This window comes from Polyodon spathula, chromosome 4, assembly GCF_017654505.1.
Source record: "Polyodon spathula isolate WHYD16114869_AA chromosome 4, ASM1765450v1, whole genome shotgun sequence".
Classification (NCBI taxonomy): domain Eukaryota; kingdom Metazoa; phylum Chordata; class Actinopteri; order Acipenseriformes; family Polyodontidae; genus Polyodon; species Polyodon spathula.
Window position 1 is genome coordinate 95,311,228 of NC_054537.1, and position 6,765 is coordinate 95,317,992.

Below are 6,765 nucleotides of genomic sequence, written 5' to 3' on the forward strand. Positions count from 1 at the left end.
ATGTGAAGGGGGTGTTCAGATGAACAAGGGCTGTACTATGATAAGCTATGGTGTGATCATGTGATGGGGGTGTTCAGATGAACAAGGGCTGTACTATGATAAGCTATGGTGTGATCATGTGATGGGGGTGTTCAGATGAACGAGGGCTGTATTACGATAAGGTACGATGTGATCATGTGAAGGGGTGTTCAGATGAACGAGGGCTGTATTATGATAAGGTACGATGTGATCATGTGAAGGGGTGTTCAGATGAACGAGGGCTGTATTATGATAAGGTACGATGTGATCATGTGATTGGGGTGTTCAGATGAATGAGGGCTGTATTACGATAAGGTACGATGTGATCATGTGAAGGGGTGTTCAGATGAATGAGGGCTGTATTATGATAAGGTACGATGTGATCATGTGAAGGGGGTGTTCAGATGAACGAGGGCTGTATTACGATAAGGTACGATGTGATCATGTGAAGGGGTGTTCAGATGAATGAGGGCTGTATTACGATAAGGTACGATGTGATCATGTGATTGGGGTGTTCAGATGAACGAGGGCTGTATTACGATAAGGTACGATGTGATCATGTGATAGGGGTGTTCAGATGAATGAGGGCTGTATTATGATAAGGTACGATGTGATCATGTGATAGGGGTGTTCAGATGAATGAGGGCTGTATTATGATAAGGTACGATGTGATCATGTGAAGGGGTGTTCAGATGAATGAGGGCTGTATTACGATAAGGTACGATGTGATCATGTGAAGGGGTGTTCAGATGAATGAGGGCTGTATTATGATAAGGTACGATGTGATCATGTGAAGGGGTGTTCAGATGAATGAGGGCTGTATTATGATAAGGTACGATGTGATCATGTGAATGTGGGGGTGTTCAGATGAACGAGGGCTGTATTACGATAAGGTACGATGTGATCATGTGAAGGGGTGTTCAGATGAATGAGGGCTGTATTATGATAAGGTACGATGTGATCATGTGAAGGGGTGTTCAGATGAATGAGGGCTGTATTATGATAAGGTACGATGTGATCATGTGAAGGGGGTGTTCAGATGAACGAGGGCTGTATTACGATAAGGTATGATGTGATCATGTGAAGGGGTGTTCAGATGAATGAGGGCTGTATTATGATAAGGTACGATGTGATCATGTGAAGGGAGTGTTCAGATGAATGAGCTTGCCTTCGGCAGTATAATGATAACGTCTATTTAAAGCTGCGCACGCATGACTGCACGGCTGGAGAATCCAGGCTCCAGAGTTACACTGTTCGGTTGGTTGGTGGGTAGGTACAAGGTACTTTGAGTTGATTGGTCAGTAACCTGTCCATCAAACATATAAGGTAATCATGACAGCAGCGGTTTTAGGTGGGACATTAATCACAGTTGTACATAATGGCATCAAAGGACACAGCTGAATCCGAGGGTGAACCACATTGTTTAAACAATACAAAAAAAAAAGAAAGAAAATATTTCACACTGTTCTCATCAGATTATACAAAGGCATTACCTTGTATTATTTCAGTAAAAACAAGCCCAGTTATGCCAGGTGCACAGTGTGCAATTCAGATTTCTCGATCGCCCACGGCAGTGATAACCGACTGTAGGAGACATGGTTTCAACAAGTTTATCTCAAATATCGTACTAGCAACACGTACAAATTGTCAGTGTCTTAACTTGCTTCGCTAGAAGTAGACGTTGCAGTTGTGATGTACAGCTACATGCTTCATGTCATCAAACTAATTCAAAATTGCAAACACAGCTGTGTGTGTGTTATGACCATTAGAGCAAAACACCAACATGTGCTCAAGTCACAAAACATTGAGCTCCTGGATGTTTCCAGCACCATCATCCCTGAAAGGGGAGAAACAAGTGTTAATGTAATAGACCTAAAAATAAATAAACTGATATAATTTAAGATTCTCTGGATTATAATTCTTCACTGTTTATTTGTAATGTTTGTAATGCTGTAATGTTTTACTTTTTGTTAAACAGCAGGATTAGAGTATTTTAAATTTTGTATATAATGGAAAATAATGATAAAATAAAGGTATTTCATTGAAATTCCTGATGACATCTATAATTTGTAAGTAAATTTATCTTACTTTACTGTACCAGTTTGGAAGTCTCTTTTTACACAATTATACTGTGAATAGTTCATTTCAATAAATTACTTTATTATCTTAGGACATGCATCTTTTGTAAAGTTTAAAATGTATTATTTGCATGCCACAACATCTCTCAGTTCTTCAGGACAAATCGTGTAGAAGGTTGTCGATGCTGAGGTGCTGTTTACAGGATTTTTAGTTGAGCACAACCTGCTATTTTCAGCGGCTCAGCATGGAGATAGTTTTTTTTTGCAAAATGTTTCCAGACAGTGAGACAGCAAAGCATTATGCCTGTTCTTTCACAAAAACATCTTCCATTGTAAATAAAGTACTTGAACCAAAGTGTTCCCAAAACCTGTTTCATCATATTCTGTCAGAGAAAAGGCCATACAGTCTAATGATAAATGGTAGTAATGACACTGTGTGTGAAAAAGAGTGCGCTGTCCTTGCAAGGTACTTTGATGAAGAGAAAGATCAAGTCAGTGTAGGCTTTGTAGATATGCCTATCTGTAATTCAACAAACGCAGAGAACAGATTCAAATGTATTTCATCATCACTGGAAGGAAAATGAATCTTAGGCTTGGTATTGTTGGGTCCCTGAGGCTGTCCCCTGAAATCAATCTCATAAACTTGAACTGTCTGATAACAACAACAACAACAACAACAACAACAACAACAACAATAATAATAATAATAATAATAATAATAATAATAATAATAATAATAATAATAATAATATTTTTGCTCAAAAGAGCCAGCTGTGCAACATTTCGGTATGGCTGTCTCCAAGAGAAGCATGTGTTTGGAAACAAACAGCAGAGGTACAAAGACCCTCGTTGTCATAGATACTATTTGTGTTTAGTTACAGTAAATGCACAATGCGTAGAATTCCAGGCAAACCATCAAGTTTTATTTCTGGTCAAATTAAAATGTAGCTTACGAAGGACTTTATGGAATCAGTACAAAACACAAAATAAATACATACATAATTAAATCTAAAAATACTGGTGCAGAAGAGGCTGTTATCTAAAATCTTTTTTTTTCTTTTTAGCCATAAGTAAATGATGCTGTATAGGTTAAAAACCTATAAAATATATATATGTATATATGTATGTATGTACTGGCGTATATTTAACCGGTGGGATATATTGTGTAGTTATGAGAAACCCAGAGACAATTCCAACACCTCCAGATCACCTATCCACCACCTGAAGGACTCATTAGACAGACAACTTGGCTATTGCCTTAAATCTGCTGTTTGATGCCAGTGACAGTCTTGCATATCTCAATGGAACAGAAAGTTTAATACATGTAAATGTGTGCGTTGGATAAATGTGATCTTGTTACGTTTCAATTATGAGTCATTTGAGTCTTAATTATATGTCATTGATAATGACAAAAACAGAATCAATGTGTAATTATAAGAGACCGAAGCATAAGCCTACACCTGTACTGTGAGGTGGTGTGATGAAAGTCACTATAGAAAGTTGGGCACTTTTGTCCAATCCACTACCACTAACTGTTCTGAATGGGTTTATTTTGTATTGTACGATATCAAGGATGCTTCAATAGCCCTACAATTCCAGATGCATATTTATTACCTTTAATAAAGAGTTACCTTGAAAATAAATTCATTTTGTTGTAGGTTTATGAATATTCTATCCTGCCCAAGGATATGCAGAAAATTCCCTTTGTATTTAATAATGAATTGATCATACTATGGGAAGTTATGCGTGAGCCTGAATCAAGGTGCTTATTGAACTGTTGGGACTAAAATCGGGTTTGAATCTTATACAGTTGCTATTACTAGAATCATTGCTCTAGCTCAACTATTCTCAGGTTAAGAGACATCTATGATACTTGTAACTGTGTTACAGAACCTTGTGACAACGTAGCTGAGTGGAAACAGGTGCAGTAGTGATGCAGTGTGGTAATCAACAAACAGAGGCTTATAATCTGGTTTGGAAAGGGTTATTTTATTTTTGTATCCAGGTCGTGACCAATAACAATAACAATAAACAATAACGGGTTTGCAGACCCAAACAGCAATAAAACCACACGTGTCTGCCCCACATTTTATACAGACACGGTCCCCAGTCCTGGGTGAGTGCAGCTGTGCTCGTGGTGGGTGATACAGGTTATATTTGTGCCAGTAGAGCAGTGCTGTCCCCTTTTATGATGTCACACATGACCCCTTGGCAAACAAGTGCAACCACCTCTCCAATCTGCGGCTGCCATGTCGTTTCCCTTCCAGGTCAAAGCGTCATTGCAACTAAGTCTCACCCCCTTCTTGGCTGGCCGACTTCCCTTGAACCCTGGGAAAGAACTGTCAGACCAGCCCATCCAAGGAACTCTGTTCTTGCTGCTTAGCGCCCTCACAGGTCAGGAGATTTACAACCAAGAATCATTGTATTTCTGTCACAGACCTCCATGATACTTGTGTGTTATAGAACCTCCATGATACTTGTAACTGTGTTATAGAGCCTCCAGGTACTGACTACTTCTGATGGCTGGGAAACTTAAATCCGCAAATCCGTAGATGTTACTTTTAGCTCTGTTTTACAGTTGAAGTATTACTTACCACAAACACACCTATGAAACATTCCTTTATTGACGTAACATAGTTCTTAACAACCACATTTGGGGAAAGAAAAGGTATAAAGGTAGTGGATGGCACAAAAAAACACACACAACCCCAAAGGGTTGACCTTTCAGAACTTTAAACCACACGACAGTGTAAATAAGCTATACAAATAAATGGCTTTTCATTGGAAATGTATCAGCAAGAATGGAATGCTGTATATAAACAAGCTTTCTCACTGAGGAAGTTTAATGGAAAATTTGTGACAGCCTTTCTAATTTTTATTTAAATACTATATAAATATACGCTCATATCCCTTACAGTCCGCCCTGAATATAAAATATCCCCATTATCCACAAGAAAATTAACCTTTTCCACATTATAGTCACATTTTATTTTGGCCACTAAGATATTCCATTTAAATTAAAAGGCAGCACAGGGATAAATGATCCTGGTAATTCCTCAGAATTAAAGGAAATTAATTACATTTAAGATATATTCAATATGGCATACAGTTACCAATAGAGTGTATTTTACTAGCTCCAGATCTAAGACCTGTAAATATTAAATAATAAGTAAGGGTGATGTTCTTAACTATTGGAAACTGTTGGAAAAAATTGTTGTGTCAGACTTAGAAATCCGATGTATTGTTATTTTAGAAACATTCATTGTATGTTCATTATTATTATTATTATTATTATTATTATTATTATTATTATTATTATTATTATTATTATGAATATGGTCATCCACAAATTAGATACAGTGCCTGTAGAAAGTCTACACCATCTTGAACTTTTTTCATACATTTAAATTAGGATTTTTTTCCACTTATCTACACACCATACTCCACACTGTTAAGGGGAAAAAGGTTTTTATTGAGAAAAAAAAAAAAAAAATAAAAAACTTAAGATCATAATTGGATAAGTCTCCACCCCCCTGAGTTAATACTTGGTGGAAGCACCTTTGGCAACAATTACAGCTGTGAGTCTGTTGGGATAGGTCTCTACCAACTTTGCAACTTAGCAATCTTCAAGTTATGCCACAAATTTTAGACTGGTTTTAGGTCGGGGCTCTGACTGGGCCGCTCAAGGACATTTACCTTTTTGTTCCTTAGCCACTCCAGTGTAGCTTTGGCTGTGTGCTTTGGGTCATTGTCATGCTGAAAGGTGAACTTCTGTCCCAGTTTCAGCTTTCTTGCAGAGGGCAGCAGGTTTTCCTCAAGGACTTCTCTGTACTTTGTTCCATTCATTTTCCCTTCTTTCCTGACAAGTGCCCAAGTCCCAGCCAATGATAAATATCCTCATAACATGATGCTACCATTCTTCACAATAGGGGTGGTGTTCTTTGGGTGATGCACTGTGTTGGGTTTGCACCAAATATATCGCTTTGCATTTAGGTCAAAAAGTTCAATTTTAGTTTTGTCAGACCACAAAACTTTTTGCCACATGGCTACAGAATCTCCTGAGTGTTTTTTTTTTTTACATACTTCAAACAGGATTCAAGGTGGGATTTCTTGAGTAATGGCTTCCTTCTTGCCACCCTACCATACCGGCCAGATTTGTAGAGTACTTGTGATATTGTTGTCACGTGCACATTTTGACCAGTCTTGGCCATAAAAGCCTGTAGCTCTTGCAAAGTTGCCATTGGCCTCTTGGTATGCTCTCTGATCAGTCTCCTTCTTAATCAGTCATGCAGTTTGGAGGGATGGCCTGATCTAGGCAGGGTCTTGGTGGTGCCATACACCTTCCACCTCTTAATAATCGTCTTGACCGTGCTCCAAGGGATATTCAAGGTCTTTGATATTTTTTTTATACCCATTCCATCCCCTGCCGATGAGAAACATCCCCATAACATGATGCTGCCACCACCATGCTTCACAGTAGGGATGGTGTTATTTGGGTGATGCGATGTGTTGGGTTTCCACCAAATATAACGCTTTGCATTTAGGCCAAAAAGTTCAATTTTAGTTTTGTCAGACCACAAAACTTTTTGCCACATGGCTACAGAATCTCCTGAGTGTTTTTTTTTTTGCATACTTCAAACTGGATTCAAGGTGGGCTCTCTTGAGTAAT